This window comes from Triturus cristatus, chromosome 9, assembly GCF_964204655.1.
Source record: "Triturus cristatus chromosome 9, aTriCri1.1, whole genome shotgun sequence".
Classification (NCBI taxonomy): Eukaryota; Metazoa; Chordata; class Amphibia; order Caudata; family Salamandridae; genus Triturus; species Triturus cristatus.
In genome coordinates, this window is record NC_140592.1 from 1,042,021,904 (window position 1) to 1,042,041,385 (window position 19,482).

General features: G+C 45.7%; 1 protein-coding gene across 1 annotated transcript in view; it reads right to left on the reverse strand.

Annotated features, from left to right (window-relative positions):
* Nucleotides 1–19,482, reverse strand: part of BAHD1 (bromo adjacent homology domain containing 1) — a 571,779-nt gene that overhangs the window by 509,322 nt on the left and 42,975 nt on the right. The gene's annotated exons all lie outside the window — the stretch shown is intronic.

Sequence of the window (19,482 nt, forward strand, 5' to 3'; positions counted from 1 at the left end):
TTACAGCACTGATTCTGATGACGAAGAGGACTCCTACGAAATAGCTTTAGCAATGTTGGAAGAGAACTATGGCAAAAAATTAAGTATTGTGGTTGAAAGACACAAATGTTTTTCCCGTAAACAATTGCATGATGAAAAAATTGAACAATATGTCGCAGCTTTAAGTAGGTTAGCAACCACATGTAGGTTTAAAGATCTCAGGGATGAAATCATAAGAGATCAAATGATTAATGCTACCAACAACAAGAAAATTCAGGAAAAATTGTTAGACTGCATTGACCCTACGTTAGAGAAGGCCATAGCAATTGCCAAACGTATTGAAAATACGTCATTATATGTTAAAGAATTGACTGATTCTGAGCCCAAAGTTGATCCAAATTCTACAAAAGTATGTAGAATAAGTGATAAAAACAAAAAAAGTATTGATTCAGACGACGTCAAAAGTGATTTAAATTTTTTTTACTTAAGTTTAACAAATTATGCTACAGGTGTGGCAGTAGCAGACATTCATTTGACGCTAGCCATTGTCCTGCAGCAAAAAGCAGATGTTATAAGTGTAAAAGACTAGGCCATTTTTCAAGAGTTTGTAAATCTTCCAACATGTTTCACTCAAAACCTGTCATTAATGAAGATATATCTAATGAATCAGTTGAAAGTAACATAGTGGTATATATGATTGACGAAGTTGATGATATCGGTTACGTTGAAAATTACAACTCTCCTAAATGTAACATTTCTATTGATGATAAGATACTACCAATGTGGGCAGATTCATGTTCCCCGTTTACCTTAATTAACAAACAGAATTGGATACATTTAGGTTCAAAAAAACTTCAAGTAACTGACGTCAGTCCTGTAGGATATTGTGGTCAGAAATTACCTGTCATTGGTTATTTTTTGTCAAAAATTGGGTTTCAAGGTAGGGAAACAATGGCCAAACTTTGTTGTCGAAAAAGGGAAATCCTTACTTGGTTGGAGGGAACAAAAAGCCCTGAATATTATTCTCAATCCTAATCACCGTATGCAAGTTCTCTTAACTGAATCACAAAACGATAGCGAATGGGTGTCAAAATATCCTAACCTTTTTAAAGAAGAACTTGGATGTTTGAGCAAATTCAGACATCGAATCATTCTTAAGGAAGGGGTTATACCAAAAGTAAACAAAGTACGTAATGTCCCATTAGCGTTGAGGGAGCCCCTCAAAAAGAGTTAGAAAGATTATGCAAGGAAGGCATCATAGAGCCGATCAAAGCTTCTGAGTGGCTTAGTCCAATAGTGATCGCACACAAACCTAATGGATGTATCTGCATGTGTGTGGACTTAAGAGATTTAAACAAAGGTATTTGGGTCAACCGCCACCCTTTTCCCCACATTAACGATACGTTAGCCTCTGTACATAATGGGAAATATTTTTCCACCCTATATTTGTCTAGTGCGTATCATCAAATCTTACTACAACCAGAATCTAAACACTTAACGTCCTTCATCACACCGGAAGGAGCGTTTCAATTTATTCGTATGCCCTTCGGTCTTGCATCCGCCTCAGCTGTCTTCCAAAGAGTGATGCAAGGAATATTGAAGGAAATGACCAATACTTTAGTGTTTCAGGATGACATTCTTGTGTGGGGAAAAGACGAAGCAGAGCATGATAATGTTTTAGACACAGTATTAAATAAATTGGAACTGGCGGGATTAACCATTAGCTTAAAGAAATGCAAGTTCCGTCAAACTGAAGTAGACTATTTATGTCACACCTTAACTCAAGAAGGGATCAAACCCAAGTTTAAGTTAGTGGCAGACTTGGAAAATGCACCTGTTCCACAAAATAAAGATCAATTAAGATATTTCCTGGGACTTGCTGAATACTACTCTAGGTTTATTTTTAACTTCTCTAATTGCGTGTTTCCACTTCGCGATTTAATGAAAAAAAAACAGCATAGGAGTGGTCTGACAAGTGTCAACACGCTTTTGAGGAAGTAAAAAAAGCAGTAGCTAATGCTATCTCCTTAAAACCTTTCAATGCTAATGATAAATGCATAATTGTTACAGATGCAAGTGGGTATGGGTTAGGTGCTGTTCTTATGCAAATCCATGAGGGCAAGGAGAGTGATAGCCTTCGCATCAAGAACACTTAGAGGAGCTGAGAGCACTTACTCCACCATAGAAAAGGAGGCGTTGGCGTGTTGGTGGGGAGTACAACACTTCCGAAAATTTGTGTGGGGTATTAATTTTGAACTGCACACAGACCATAAATCCTTGGTTGACATTTTCTCCACTTCCGGTGCAGCTAGAGCTAGTCCACGCATTGCAAAATGGATTTATCACCTACAGGAATATAATTTTAGCATTAAGTATGTACCAGGTGTAAGAAATGTGAATGCAGACTGTTTATCACGTCTCCCTGTTGAAAAGGTAGATAGTGGTGGATGTGATTCAGAAGTTGAGGAGTGGGTAGTAGCCAAGATTGGTGACGTTTGTCATGCCATAGGAGAATCTGATTGGAGAAAAGCGATTTTACACGATGTTGATTTAAAGAGAATAGTTGATCGTCTTCCAATGAAGGAAGGATGGAAATTACACAATGACTTATTAATCTTTAAAGAAGTCTGGTGTGAATTATCTGTTGTGGATGGCATTTTGAGAAGGAGCAATAAGCTGGTAGTCCCCTCTTCCATGAGATCGAAGTTGTTGCAACTGATGCATGAGGGACATGGCGGTATGTCCGCCATGAAGAGGAAAGCCAGAGAAGACTTCTGGTAGCCTGGCATGGACAAACAGATTGAAAGATTTGTTAGAGGATGTGTAGCTTGCTCCCGTAGTGATAAAACACATGATGTTCAAGAAACCCCTATCCACCAGGTGATATGACCTAAGCAGGCGTGGGAAAGATTAGCAATTGACATTAGCGGCCCTTTCGAGATTCTTGGTGTTGGTTGTAAATTTGCCAATGTATTAATGGATTATTTTTCCAAATGGCCGGAGGTGACCTTTGTGCGGGAAGTAAAATCCAACAATGTGATTGAGTTTTGCGAAGAGATCTTCCGAAGGGAAGGTTGCCCTGCAGAGATATTAACTGATAATGGCACCCAATTTACATCCAATGAGTTTAGTGAATTTCTCAAGAGATGGGGCATAAAACATCTAAAAACTCCTGTCTATCATCCATGGGGAAATGGTTTAATTGAACGCTTTAACCGTGTCCTGGGTGAATGTGTACAGATGGCCGTGCATAATGAACTTGATTGGAAGAACTTAGTTAAAAAAATGTTGTGGAATTACAGAACCACCCCACATTCAGTTACGGGGGAAACTCCATTTTGCTTACTCAAGGGCAGAGTTCCTTGTTCCATTGCTGTTCCTGGGTGGATGGGCAGGTTTGGTAAAAAAAAAATATTGATGATAGTGTCATTAGAACAAAAGTTGAGAATTATCAAAGTGCCTATGTGCGCAGGCACAATGATAAATTAATAAAAAATCCTAAAATGTTCGCTACGGGAAAGTTTGTAAGGGTAAAGTTGGGAGCTATTCAACACAAAGGATGTTCCACGTTTTCCAATCCAAAGAAGATTGTTTCTGTTAATGGCGATTTCATAAAGCTTTGTTTAACCACAAAAGAGCTGCTCCTAAAGTGATAACCACTATAAGGTTTGAGTTATATTGTGAGTGGGGACATCTCACAAAAAGTAACGGACTGGTCTCACACACCACCTGGTGTCATGCTTCATCATTGACCAGTCCTCGCCCTCTAAAACCTTGGTTTGATAGAGGGCGGGCATACACCTGACGACAGGGATGCACTTCTAAACTAAGTGGGGGCCCGTGTAAAATCACTCCCAATTCTTTAGGGCACAGTGATTCAAAAGAGGTTCTTATCAAGGGTGTAAAGACTCACCCATATTCTCAGCCTAAGGTTAGAGAAACCAGCACACGTGTCAGGTCATCACCCAAGAAACTGCATGATTATATTTGCAACTAGTTTTCACATGAGTTTTTTCTTCTGTATAATTTCTTTTGATTATTGCTATATTATTATGATTTTATTGTATATTTGTTTTCTAAAGAAAGGGGATATGTTGTATTGTATTGAATTTGTTGTCATACAAGCTGGTGGCTGCTAAGCAACGGTAAGCTTCTACTCCTGTAATCATGGAATTGGAGGAGTCCAGGAGAGGAGAGCGGACGTTGCTGGAAAGGCTCCTGCTGGAGGTTCATGTCTACTTTACTTAAATAAACTTCCTTCTTAAACACGCTTGAGTATTGTATTACTCAAAACATATCAAGGATGCAATGGGCCCAGTTGAAAGCAAGACACAATGGCCCCTTTGACTGCCACTGGGGAAGTAAAATATAGAATTATCAGAGTGGAATGAGTCCCGGTGCCATTGCACCGGCTGCACCAATGGTAGCTACACCCCTGAGTCCACTCTATATATGGCAAGAGCCATCCACGCAGCACTGTTCTCTCGAAATAGATATTAAATTCTCCAGAAGACACCGCGTTGTTACTTTGCCGATGTTACTCTGTCGTTAACATGTGTAAGCCGCTGACCTGGAACTGAGAGCAACGCATGATACTTACCTGACATGGGCGACACATCACCACGCGCCCAGTTGTGGTTTCTGCTTTATAGCGGTGAGCTCTCCAATGCACACGCGCCACTCACCTCCCTCCCTGAGCTCCACGGCGCCTTCCTCGCGGCACAGCAGCCGTGCTCCAAGTACCCGCCTCTCATTTGAATGTAGATGGTGCTCGCGCCGTCACTGAGTCAGCATTCCAGGCCCCGTCCTCGCGCCTGTCTGCGTCAGCCGCCTCACATTTCCGGGAGCCCTCTGACCTCAGTCAGACCGCGATGATTGTAATGTAAACATGTACGTTTTATTGTTACAACCTAAGGCTTCATTGCGGTGGAAACGTATTTATCTTTGTGTCTCTCCATTAATTAATTACACCAGCCCACTGAGGAGCATTCCGTGTACTATTCAGAAGACAGCATCAAGCAGGCCCCCCGCACGAGGTTTCTACAGTCCAATTCATGTTCTAAGAGCGTTTTACTCAATGTTCAATTATAAAGAGTTTAAGGTTGCAGACCTCGCTGCTGAGTAGCATCCCCGGGCTCAGCCCTACCGGACCGGGTGCCCTCGTCATGCACAGATCTGGTCTGTCAGTCAACCTGCCACCCACAGACCATTGCTGAAGGGAGGTGGCATCAGACAACAAACCATGCCAAAGGAAGGCTGCGTCCTGCTGGCTGTGCCCACACGCTCAAGTAAGGCGCACAAACATCCTATTCTATGTTCCTTTTGTGTAATAAAACGGCCAGCAACTGTTAGACCAATTCCCCAAACATCCAGACAGGCGTTCAAATCAAACACTGACAACAGAACTTATGAACAGCTGCCATGATACCGCCATAAAGACTCCCTTTATGTGGTGGCCGAGAATTACACTAAGGCTCCCTGATCACTCCATGTTATCAAAAATGCAGACACCCTATTATGGATTTCCTTTTACCAAACCTAGCGCATTCTGGGAGTTGTAGAGAACTCGGTTGCTCCCATTGAACTAATAAACGCGTTTAGAAAACTAGCTGCTGAGTTTCTGGATCCAAGCCTTATTGGGCAGAGTAGTGTTCGAACGACAGGAAATAGGGGGCAGAGGTCACCATCAAGCAGGGACAGAACAGAGGCATCAAAAGAAGCAATGCAAACCGGTTTACTAATGTTCTTTTTACTGGGCAAGTGACTTTTTAAAAAAAAGAATCCAAATAACGTACCATTGTGCTTTACTAAGCCACATCTATCTCTAACTTACCTTAAACAGCTGAAACCCCAAACAACCTGCTTGTCATCACCACACCCCACTTTTCACTTCCTAGCTGTTCCCTATGCTCATGAGAGAGATGTACAGTACATTCTGACTGTTATGGTGCCCTCTTCCAAAACACCCCCAAACTCAGGCTTTGCAGTCACAAAGGCCGAAGAACAACAGGTAATTAGGATGAAAAATACGTTCACATTGATTGCTTAATAGATGAAGGTTAAATCCTTGTTACTTTTTAGGCCAAGCTACAGGCAGCTCTAGATGTCTGGAATACCTCATGTCATCAGTTCTTGGAAAAGTACTACAAAGAGGAAGTGGGCTTTGGGTGAGTCCCAGTCAGTCATTGACTTTCATGCGTTTTTCACGGTGGAACGTCTATCAAAGTTATGGCATTTTATGGATGACTACATCATCCTTTGTGTCCCAATTTGGATTTTGGTGCTAGAGCTCAAGTAGTCATTTTGACAGACTAGGGCCAGTGTGCACTATTTCATGTATTTGCTTTGTTGACACAATAACATTTTAATTGCTCTTGTTGCCCTGGAGAGAGCCCACAGAGTCCCGGCTAGGCCTCCTAAGCCGGGGGCGCCCCCGCGGCTCATGGTGGCACGATTGCTGCATTATCGGGACAGGGATCACCTCCTGCAGCAAGCTCGGGAGAAACAACACCTGCAGATTGCTAACTCCAGGGTGATGCTCTTCCCGGACTAAACCCGGGAGGTCCAGACGCAGCGTGCCTCTTTCATCGCCCTCAAGCGGAAACTACGACAACTCCATATTCCCTGTGCGATGCTCTTCCCGGCGCGCCTGCGGGTGGTGGACGGCTCCAGCACCCTCTTTTTCACCACTCCGCAGGAAGCGTGGCACTGGCCGGAGACGCGGCAGGCGGGATCGCAGCGGAGTCCATCGCGGAGTGTCGGGGAGAGGAGGGCCCCTGTGGCCGTGGGTACGCCAGGGTCCCTGACTCCACCGGATAGCCGCCTTGAACGCGACAGAGCGGTGCAGGCGGTGGTGGCGATTAGTCAGACTGGCTCCAGGCCGGCCTCTGCTGCCTCTAGCCGAGAGTTGGAGAGGTCCGGATCCTCCCCGGCTACCAGCACGAACGGGGACTCGGACGCCGAGCTGCCCGAGGTTACTCCCCAAACAGTGGACTTGTTTGGCTGATTGAGACCTGCCCGGGGGATCGGGATGCGCTTTTTACTGTTGCCCGGGTCTATTTGCTGGAGGGGGTGTGGAGTGGGGGGGTGGGCGGGGGGGGGTTGCTTTTACTAGATTGACTCCAGGGGGGGCTCTTGAGGGGTTCCTCTTGGGTTACTCACACTTGACTGGGGGAGAGCTGAGAGGGCTTTGGGTCTGTCAGGCCGGCTCACGCTTTACTGTCCATGATGGCAAGGTTGACTGTTCTGCTTGTTTGGATGGGGGCTAGTTTTAGGGTGCCTGTCCTGGGATGTGGGAGTTTGGGGAGTTGGGGTGCTGGGGTAGGGTGAGGGGAGGGTGGGACCAAGCATGTCGCAGCAAGAGGCGAGTTGAGCAGTGATTATGGTGTGTTATGGCGGCCACCGTAGAAATAAAGTGTATAACTTGGAACATTAGGGGGATGCACACCATGACTCGACGGCATTCGATTTATGCTTATCTTCGACGGCGGGGGGGTGCAGATAGCCTTTTTGCAGGAAACACACCTGGACAGGCAGGAGGGGCTAGCACTGCAGCGGCGTTGGAGAGGGCAGATGTTCTGTACGGCATATGCAAGGGGTGTGTTGGTTTGGATCCGAGCAGGGGTGCCGTTTCAGTGCACTGGTCAGATGATAGACCCGGATGGTCGCTATGTGGTGGTTGCGGGGCGGCTAGATGGTGGGGATATTGTTTTAGGTAGTATCTATGCTCCGAACTCCGACCAGTCCTCCTTTTTTGTGCGCCTTTCTGGCAAACTGGCTCCCTGGCTGACAGGCGCTGTGCTCCTGGATGGCGACTTTAATTGTATTACTGATGTCTCGTTGGATCGTTCCCATCCTCCTCTACCGGATTCTCCGGTTCATCGGTTGGCTAGGGTGCGACAGGAGTGGCAACAACGGTGGGGACTGATGGATACCTGGAGAGCGCATCATCCGACTGATAGGGATTATTCCTACTTTTCGTCGTTACATGCCTTACATGTCCGGTTGGACTCGATCCTTAGCTCCCCAGATGTCCACGGGGCAATAGTCCATAGTGAATATTTAGCTAGGACGGCGTCGAATCATAATCCTCTGTTGACAGTCTTTCATTGGCTGCGGGATCGTCCCGCCATTCCCACATGGCAACTACGTCCGGACACCTTAGAGGACCCGGTGTTCCGGGATACTATTAGGTTGGCTATTGATGACTATTTTAGGCTTAACACAGGAACAGCGTCGTCTAGGGTGTGTGGAATGGGATGCGTTCAAGGCAGTAATTCGAGGTCGATGCATAGGTGAGGTGGGAACCCGCAGAGTGTTGCTGGATGATGTGCAGAAAGCAGAGCAACGACTGCGAGAGGAGGAGAGGGAGCGTCCGGAGCGCCCGGACAGACATACAGAGCTGCTTGAGGCACGAGAGGCTTTTGCAGTCCAACTTGAGAGGCTGAGATGCTTTGATTTCAAGGCATACACGGACAAGGCGCACGTGGAGCGGGATAAGGCGGGGGCGCTGCTAGCTTGGCTGGCTAACCCGGCACGTAGGGGCACACAGGTACTGGAGCTGAGGGGACCGAGAGGGGAGGCATTTCTCACCCAGAAGAGCATTAATACTTGTTTCCTGCATTATTATGCAGAGTTATATCGAAGCAGATTGGGACCTGGGACGTCGGGCGATGAGGATTTCTTGCCTGCAGCGGGGCTGCCACGCCTGGAGGCTGATGCCTCCGAGATGCTGGGCTGGGACATTGAAATAGGAGAGGTCCGTAGTGCCATAAAACGCATGGCCAGGAACAAAACGCCGGGGATAGACGGGCTCCCTGTCGAATTTTATGCAGCTTAAACGGATGCTATTGCTCCCCAGTTGGTGACGCTTTATAACATGGCGCGTCGGGAGGGTGTTCTCCCTGTCTCCACGTGAGGGGCTCCCATAGTCCCCCTCCTTAAGCCGGGCAAGCCTGCCTGGGATCGCTCATCCTATAGGCCCCTAGCGATGCTCAATCTCGACTACAAGATTTTAAGCAGCATCTTGGCCAGTCGTCTGATGCCTTATATGACGCCGTTGGTGCATGTGGACCAAGCTGGGTTTATTCCCTCTCGCAATACTGAGATGAATATCCGCAGACTCCTGCGCATTCTGGGGTATAACTCCTATGACAAGGAAGAAGCCTGTGTCTTAGCGGTTGATATCGAGAACGCTTTCGATAGCCTGGAATGGCCCTACCTTTTTAATGTTCTGCGAGAGTTCGGTCTGGGGGAAAACTCTGTGAAGCGGACGGCGCTGCTTTACAGTGCTTCCACTGGACGGGGGGTCTGATCTCTGGCGTCTGCACGGTCACTCGGGGAACACGACAGGGCTGCCCACTATCCCCCCTGTTTGCTCTGGCAATAGAACCCATGGCTGCGCACGCCGGGGCGGTATTTCCCAGGGCTTGTAGTGGAGGGAAGAATACACCATATTGCGCTGTATGCAGACGATCTCCTTATGTTTCTGCCGAATACTGGGAATGCGTTACAGGGAGCGCGAGTCTTGCTGGAGACCTTGGGGAGGGTGGCGGGCCTCAGGGTGAATTGGAATAAGTCCTGTCTGTTCCCTACCAGGCCGGGGGCGCAGGATCAGTCGAGGGTGGGGGATGTCTTATGGGAATCCCAGTGTTTACCATATCTGGGGACACAGATTTACCATGACCCCGCTGACCTGTTGGAGGGTAACGTGGGGCGGGCAGTGGGAGGAGCAAGGGCCTGCTTTGAGTTTTGGGGGACCCTTCCGCTGTCGGTGGCTGGCAGGGTTGCTTTGGTGAAGATGATCATCCTGCCTCGGCTTCTTTATTATTTTGGGACCCTCCCCCGTGTGGATTCTGAGCAGGCTCTTTGCGCAGCGGAACACTTTGATTACGGGGTTTCTCTGGGGAACTGGCCGACGGAGGGTGGCGTTAGTCACTCTGCAAAGGCCTAGGGCGGAGGGGGGCCTTGCACTGCTGGACTTTGAGAGGCATACTATCATGCTGCGCAACTTCAGTGGTTCACGAAATGGGTGGCGGGTCACATTAGGCGACGGGAGGACCAAGACGGGTCGGACCCAAGTTGGCACCTTCTGTCCTGCGTGCTACTGCGGGCGCCACTGAGAGGTACCCTCCTGCCGCCGGAGTTGGGAACGATCCGCCACTGTTGATTAGGAGGGCACATGGGGGGACCCCTTATGCTCCTGAGATCCCGTTGTGGATGTGTGAGGCGTTGCCACATGGGGGAGACTGGAGTCAGCTGCTTGCCTGGGAAGAAGCGGGAGTCACGGCCATAGGTGATCTCTATGAGGATGGTGGTCTTCTTCCCTTTCAAGACCTCTGTGAGTGCCATGATCTACCGCGGGAGGACTTTCTTTTGCATGCTGCGCTGTCTGCAGCCATTAGGAAGCATTGGCGCAGTGGGCTGGGGGAACCAGATGCGTCTCTCGCTTGCCAATATGTGGTGATGGCGGCGGGTACGTTTAAAGCGGTGACCTGCCTTTATTGTCGGATCACGTGCGACATGTGCAAACCGTTGACAGCGCTGCGTCTCAAGTGGGAGGCGGATCTAGGGGAACCCATTGCAGAAAAGGCTTGGGAGGCGATTGTGGAGCGACCGTGGAAATGTTCTCGGAATGCAAGGTTTCAACTTATCCAATTCTATATCTTCCATAGGGTCTATCTCACCCCCGGTAAAATTGCGGAGTATTTTGGGGGGTCGGGTGAATACCCCTGTTGCGCTCAGAGTGGGGCGAACCTTCTGCACATGTTCTGGGACTGCCCGCGGGTGGGAGACTTTTGGCGGGAGGTGATGACTGCCCTGCTGACTGTGACAGAAAGGGAGCTAGTGATGTCGCCTGGACTCTGCTTGCTGCATTGGTTTCCGCACACCACTAAGACCAAGGTTACTAGCCGGTTTATAGATCTGGGCTTGATCCTGGCTAAGCGAGAAATTACCTCCCACTGGAAGGCGAGGCAGGCTCCTAGTTTGGTGAGGTGGAACAGGGAGATGGTGAAGTTGGCTGGGAGTGAAGGGAATTATAGGCTACAGCTGGCCCAGCGTAGTGGCAGTGAGAAGTCTCAGGAAATGGCGCAAGCATGGGTGGCACTTCTGGAGTTGCTAAAACACCCTCCGGGTAATGATGCGGAGAGTTCGGAGGAGAGGGGTGTGGCAGGGGACACTTGAGCGACACTTCACCGCAAGAGCGGGGGTGGGGCGTGGGGAGATACCTGACTCGTGGGACCAGGAGAGATGATTTTTCCCGATGTTCTTGCCTGACTCATTGCTGTGTCCCGTGTGGTAGAGAACGTAGGAGGTGGACTGCGAGGTGCATCTGGCTTAGTGAATAATTTAGTAGCTGGCGACATGCTTGGGTGGGTGGTTGGGGGGGTATTGTTGGGGATGTTTTTGAGTAAGAGGGGGAGTGGGTGGGGGGACTGATGTTCCAATCTGTTGTATTGGAAGATACATGTATGGTGGGCGGTAGGATAATGTAGGTATCGTATGGAATGGTAGATATAGGGCTAGGCTGCGATTGTTGAACTGCTGATGATACTTCTTTTTGATCCTTGTTATCGTCCAGGCATTGGGTGACGGGGATGTGTTTGTTCTCACATGAAAATTAATAAAAGTCTGTTTTAAAAAAAAACATTTTAATTGCTCTTGTTTTTTGTTTGTTTAGGAAGTGCTTTCTGCTTCAATTTGTAGCCTGTCATAAAGACACACTGATATTCAGTAATTACTTGTGCATACTTGCAAGTCTTACTCTGCTGTCATGAAAACATGTTGGATTTGTGTTATTGCGCCCACAAAGTAAAAACATGTGCACACAGACATTCTTAACTAGTTATTTGTTTCATCAAGGTTGTTTTAACTGAACTGGGCCCTCACTCATGTGGGAGGGATTAATTTCCATCTACATCTTCTTTCTGAATCATCTGCTTCAATTTATCGGTCAATTCACTTCTATAACACCACACCTCAAGTGAACTCCCCTCCATGGGCATGGCTGTTGAACAAAACACACCTACTTTATTGCGACAAACATTACAAGTTATTGTAGGGTTTACTAAATATAACTTTCTTAACACAATTCCCAGATCTCAAAAATTAATTCTGTAATACACTGATCTCCATCTTCAACACTAAGGTATCCATATATGATAACAATATGGCAAATTTATCTCCATCTAATTTTGCCAACAGTTCAGACCGGAAAATTGAATAAGATGGCTCTCTTGTCTGAATTTGAGTTTATGAAGTCAGCAGATACCTTGAAGATTTTAACCAAAGCCACATCTGAGTCACCTCTGGACTCCTGTCAGGTGGAAATCATTAGAAAACCCCTGGACTGTGTAACCCTGTTGCCAAACTGTACAGTTCATCTTTCTCATCAGGAATTGTTCCTGATAACGGAAAGTGGGACTTGCATCTCCTCTTTTGAAGAAACTTAAACTTGACCTTGAAAACCCACTCTGTTATCATCCTATTACTCACCTACCTGCCCTTAAATTAAAATATTGGAGACAGTTGTAGAATTCTAGTTGGACAAAGTACTTGAGGAACTGATGTTTTTAACTAATGGCAGCTAGAGTTTAGACTGGGAAGAGGCACAGAATTGTCCCTTCTCCACCGTTGTATAGGAAAGATGCCAGATCCAAGACGAGGGAGACACTAATTCTTATCTTTCTGGACCTTACGCCCACTTTTGACAGAGTCGACCACACCATCTTCATCAACCTCTTAAGAGAGAATTAATGGGCTGCCGGGTACAGTTTTAACTTACTTTTAATGTTTCTTGTCTAACCATGCTCAGCTACTATCTCCTGCACCATTTGTCTGAGAGAGGGCTCCATTCGCCGTGGAGTACCACAAGGTTCATCATGGTCTCGAATTATTTGTAACATCAATGTCTTCTCTCTTTCACATTTGATCAGAGTCTTTGAAATAAGAGCTTAATCATATTCTGACGATACCCCAATTTTTATTAGATTAGACCAGAGTACCCCAAACTTGGCAATCAGATTGAAATATGGCCTCATTGCTATACAGGAATGGATGAAATCCAACCTGCTAAACTTAATGCAGGTAAAACCAAGCTTCTGCTTTTGGGAAAGAATCACAGTTGGTGGAATAATATGCTGTCCTCAAAGATTAAGGATCCTCTCCATCGGCCACACCCAAAGCAAAAGTGATGGGGGTACCACTGATGTTGACTCCTCTCTTTCATCACATGTTAAGGCTCCTCTTTTTTATCACTTTAAGTCAGTCGTCTCTACTTCTTTTTTGACTCTGCACATGCCCAGAAAGATTCTGCTTTTCATACCCAAGTAAAACATCTGATGGTGGCATCCACCCTAATTTTGATTAGATTACTGCAACAATCTTTATGTTGGCCTCCGAAGCTTCTTAATTGAAAAAACAACAGGAAAGAAGGCAGTAAGGGATAATTCAAAGCCGCACCACCTAGCTATACACAAGTCATACATATATTTTTAGGTATTTTCATGGCTGTCGGCGGGTCGAGAGGCACGGCGTCGTACGGGGGCCTGACATGAAGTGACTATCGCAGACTACTTTTAACCCTAGGAGTGTCACCTATTATAGTGAACACAAGAAATTAGAACTTGGATTGCACTACGCATATTGAAGATTTTACGTCGTGTTTTGAGTAACCGTGGACTTTTTGAGGAAAGTGGGAGACAAACTGAAGGTTTTCCATGATGATACCTGCATTAATAGAATGATTGCATACCAACTTGAAGTGTATTATATAATGATCCTGGGACTTCAGTGATCATTATAAGATTGGAGTATTCTGATTACTGCCCTGAGGAAGCCCTATTCAGGGCGAAACGCGTTGGCTGCAGTTTGGCTGTATTGTTCCATCATCTTACACCATAGGTGGTCCAAGAATCCATTAAAGGATTATATTTAACATCATTGAAGAGTCCGGATTGATTCGTCTATTTTGCATTTGTGCATTTTGAAATATTTATGTTGCCTCTCTGTGCTTCTTTAATTGAACAAACGCTGGCTTACTTAAAGTTTTGTGATCAGGTTGCACGAATTTGAACATGTTTCCAGTTTTCAATGCTCTTTACACTGGCAGCCAATAGAGCAACAAGGGCATTTTAAGGCCCTATATTTTGAAAATAGAATATTTAAAGGTCACAAACAATCTGATTTAGAGAAATTATTCAGCTCTTACAAGCTGAAGAACATCCTATGATCCACTGGTCAGTTACTGCTCAAAGTCCCCTGTGCCAATTGAAGTCGAATTGTTGGGAAGTCAGTCTGCCTTGATGGGAGTGTGATATGCAGAAATACTACACCAAAGGTCTGGAATGTACTCCCCCTCAACCTCATAGCACTAAAAAGCCAGCTTACCTTCAAACAAACCCTGAAAACTTGTATTTTTCTGTAATGCCTCTTGCATGTATTTTTTCTGGTTTACATTGCGGTTTTTAGCACCAGCAAACCTATTGGTGTTAGTGCACTTTGCAAATAAAAATGAAACAATATTCTGGTCAGCTGTGGTCTCGTCAGCATTCTGTCTCCTTGCAATAAGTCTCCAAAACTGAGACTGCGTTCCTCCTCACCACAGTACTCTCCAGTGAGTAATTAAATAAAGTCATCTGATTCAGCATTCCAGGACCTACCCCATCTTTTGTAATTGATAGGCCGAGTCCTTCCTCTACAAATGGACGCAAATTCATTCCCCGGTCACTTCTGGCATGTAATATTAGACATCTACCAATGTTTGCACTCGGAATATTTAAAAAAAGAAAGATGTATCTATAGCTTGCCTTTCCCCTGAAAAGGCGCATTGCCTTGCTTGACTAAGCGGGATTTCCATGCTTCTCACCGCCACCTTCTCTATATCCATTTGCTTTTGTAAGATACTTCCCTGTCCTCCTGTGCTTGTGATGTATTGTACTGACTAAAACTCAGACGTGTGGCTCTTAGGGCATCTGCGGCTTCTTCTGAGTATCACAACGTCTTTTGTACTTTGATTGCCTCTGAAGAAGGTTCACGGTGTCAATAATAGTTCTCATTGTGCCCATGTTTGGACCGCTCAGCACAGGTATACTCGGCGTTCTTCTTAAGGCCAGCGCTTTTGTACAGACTCAGATCTGAGCCCCAGTTTGAGGATTATACCAGAACACAGTGCAGGGTAATCATTAGATGCCAGTGTCTTCGCACATGCTGTGTCATTTCAAATCACAGGGAGAAACTGGTTGCAAAAACCCTCTGGGGAAATATTGCGGTTTTTGCACATTAGGCTGAGTTTTCCCCTCTTCACTGTGAAATAATGTGCATTAGCAGTCTTTGCTACCTGTTTTACTGCACACTCTGCAGTGTTTTGGGCACACAAATTCCTCTGTGTTACACGGATGTCATTGCAAGGGTTTTATAAAAAGCCTGGATCCACACACAACTTTCAAGTAACCTATGATTTGAAATAGGGTATGAATACCATTTCTGCCCTATTTAAAAGTTATCGTGGCACTCATAATGGGGCCTATGGTATGCTATGCTTGCTGTATCACCATACTACATCTTATATCATGTCATCACTTGCGGGCTCCTACTTTCTGAAGCCTGAGCCTAGTATCTCTGATTGAGGCTGTTATAAAGTCTGCATTATGCTCCAGCCAACAGCAGGCAGAGTCTACTGAAGAGAAGCAGCTCACTTGTGCTTGCTACTTTCTAAAATAATTTATTCGAATCTTTGGGCCTGATTTTAGGGTTAGATGGTAATGGAATTTCCACCAACTTCTGGAGGAAGTACTAAATCTGAAGGTGAATCAACTAGAGGATTTTTCTCCAAATTAGGGATAGCACTGTTGAGAAAATGCAGCCAATCAATTGTACTCCTACTTAAGAATTCCTCTAGAAATCAGAGGACTTCTTTTTATTAATGAAGACTGAACCAAGCCCATGGTGCAGTTGAGCACCTATGGAAGTTGTGTTATATTGTTATCAGAATGTTCAAAATGCCGCTGCCAGACTGATCCTAGATATCCCCCGCCGCATCCACATCAAGCACCACCTCCGAAAACTCCTCTGGCTCCCAGTCAACGAGAGAGTCACCTTCAAGTTCCTCACATACGCCTACAAGGCCCTACACGATGAAGGACCAGCTTACCTGAACCACTGCCTCACCATCCACGTACCCCAACAGATAACTCCGATTTACTCAACTCTCTCTTGCCTCCATCCACAGGATCCAAAAGACCAAAACTGGAGGAAGCTCGCTCTCCTACCTCACCGCCAAGACATGGAGCTCCCTGCACCTCAGACAATCAGGGTCACTGACCCAATTCAGGAAGGACCTCAAGACCTGGCTCTTCGAATGATCCTCCACTGAGTATGTCTACCAGCCCTTCTGCCCCCAGCGCCTTAAAATCCTTCCGGGTGAGTAGTTGCGCTTTACAAGTACCCTTGCTTGATTGATCAATAAACGTTCCAACGGTTGCGTACGGCTAATGAGCCGAGGGATTGGAAGTTCTGTTCCACCACCTCGAGCTGTTTCTAGGTACGACTCCTTCTCATTTGGCTTTTTGTTTGAACTCTTCAATGTTTGTTGACTTGAGGAACCTGTAGCTCCTGACTGGCTCGGAAAAGCATAACATGATCACAGGGACTGCTCTGGGATTACTGCTTGCATTGGTATGTTTACTCGGCCAGCCCGTGCTGGCCTGCATCCTGTGTTGCTAATGTCAAAAACCCTAATAAAGATGGTTAAATTATTTATTTATTTTTTTAAATCAAGAGACGTCCCGTCCAACCACCTTCTGTCGCCAGATTGAAGCGAAGTGCCTTGGTGTACATTTACCCTGTCTTTATGCTGGTTTCATCGGCTGTATTACATACAGACACACTCTACCTCGCGCACTTTCACTGTCTATTCCAAATAAAGTAACTCCTGTTAGTACTAAATTCCACTCTTGCTTCGAGCACCACCTTATCTCTGTGATAACAAAAATTTCCAATTTAGCCAGTACTCTTTCATCCTACAGGCCTGGAATGGTAATACTGATTACGGGGACATTGGTGCACTCTAGGTTCAAAGTGCTTCCTTTTCTTTAGCCACTCTTCCCTCGTGGCTGTGTCTTCAAGGCTCTCTATAATGCGAGTTACCCGCGACACTGTATGATCCGGGAGTGTTAGATCACTGGCCTCATTGGCTTGCCAAGCGCAAAGGCTCTTCACCTGTGACATCAACAAGTCCCATCTGAACCTACTGCCTCCGTTGCCGCAACAGAAAACGAAACAGAAAGTGCCAATGCAGGAGGAGCCACTGAACCAGATCTCAAAGCCAGCCCAGCAATTCTGTCCTTTTTCCGAAATCATGCTAGATCTGGCAGGGACATTACCCCCTAGTGAGTACCCATAGTCTGTGAATAATTACTGTGTCACCATTCATGTTCTTCTACACCTACCATTGCCCACCACTTCCCCAGGCCCACTCTCCAGGAGATGGAGTTGTTCTGGTAGTCCTGCGATGCGAGGCAATGGTACTAGGGCATTGCGCTGCAGCGTCTCCATCACGTGATTCTGCTCACTATAATAATCGAGCCACTTGTGCTTTTGACTCACTAGAATAATCGAGTCACGTGTGCTTTTGACTCACTATAATAATCGAGTCACCTATGCTTCTGGCTCACTAGAATAATCGAGTCACCTGTGCTTTTGACTCACTATAATAATCGATTCACCTGTGCTTTTGACTCACTATAATAATCGAGTCACCTGTGCTTTTGACTCATGAATAATAATCCAGCCACCTGTGCTTTTAGCTCACTAATAATCAAGTCACCTCTGCTTTTTGCTCACTATAATAATCGAGCCACCTGTGCTTTTAGTTCACTCTAATAATCGAGTCACCTGTGCTTTTGACTTACTATAATAGAGTCACCTGTGCTTTTGACTCAGTATAATAATCGAGTCACCTGTGCTTTTGACTCACTATAATAATCCAGCCAACTGTGCTTGTGACTCATGAATAATAATCCAGCCACCTGCGCTTTTAGCTCACTCTAATTATCGAGTCACCTCTGCTTTTGAATCACTGTAATAATCGAGTCACCTGTGCTTTTTGCTCACTATAATAATCGAGCCACCGGGGCTTTTAGCTCACTCTGATAATCGAGCCACCTTTGCTTTTAGCTCACTATAATAATCGAGCCACCTGTGCTTGTGACTCATGAATAATAATCCAGCCACCTGCGCTTTTAGCTCACTCTAATAATCGAGTCACCTCTGCTTTTGACTCACTATAATAATAATCGAGTCACCTGTGCTTTTAGCTCACTCTGATAATCGAGTCACCTGTGCTTTTAGCTCACTGTAATAATCCAGTCACCTGTGCTTTTAGCTCACTCTGATAATCGAGTCACCTGTGCTTTTGAATCACTCTAATAATCGAGTCACCTGTGCTTTTAGCTCACTCTGATAATCGAGTCACCTGTGCTTTTAGCTCACTCTAATAATCGAGTCACCTTTGCTTTTGACCCACTAATAAATCGAGTCACCTGTGCTTTTGACTCACTAATAATCGAGTCACCTGTGATTTTGACTCACTCTAATAATCGAGTCACCTGTGCTTCTGGCTCACTCTAATAATAGAGTCACCTCTACTTCTGGCTCACTAATAATCGAGTCACCTCTGCTTTCCACTCACTATAATAATCAAGTTACCTGTGCTTATGACTCACTATAATAATTGAGCCACGTGTGCTTGTGACTCACTCCAATAATCGAGTCACCTGTGCTTTTAGCTCACTCTAATAATTGAGTCACTTGTGCTTTTGACTCACTATAATAATCGAGTCACCTGTGCTTTTAGCTCACTCTAATAATCAAGTCACCTGTGCTTTTGGCTCACTCTAATAATCGAGTCACCTGTGCTTCTGGCTCACTCTAATAATCGAGTCACCTCTGCTTCTGGCTCACTAATAATCGAGTCACCTCTGCTTTCAACTCACTATAATAATCGAGTTACCTGTGCTTATGACTCACTATAATAATTGAGCCACATGTGCTTGTGACTCACTCCAATAATCGAGTCACCTGTGCTTTTAGCTCAGTCTAATAATTGAGTCACTTGCGCTTTTAACTCACTATAATAATCGAGTCACCTGTGCTTTTAGCTCACTCTAATATTCGAGTCACCTGTGCTTTTGACTCACTAAAATAATTGAGCCACCTGTGCTTGTGACTCATGAATAATCGATTTGGGAAAAAGGGGGTGGTGATGGACAGAGTTTCTGAATGATGCAGAATACTCTTACCAAGTCAAGAGATCATGGTTTTAATCCATCACCGTTTTTTAGCTCACTGCACCATCCCAGCTCAGAACCTGGCTACATGCAAATTAGTCTGTACCTGTCCCAGTGCATGATGGGAACAGGGCAAACCAAACTACCAAGCCAATTCTTATACTGGGAAGGAAACAAGCTTCCGGGGACCGGTTTCTGGCATCACAGCCTTCGTCGG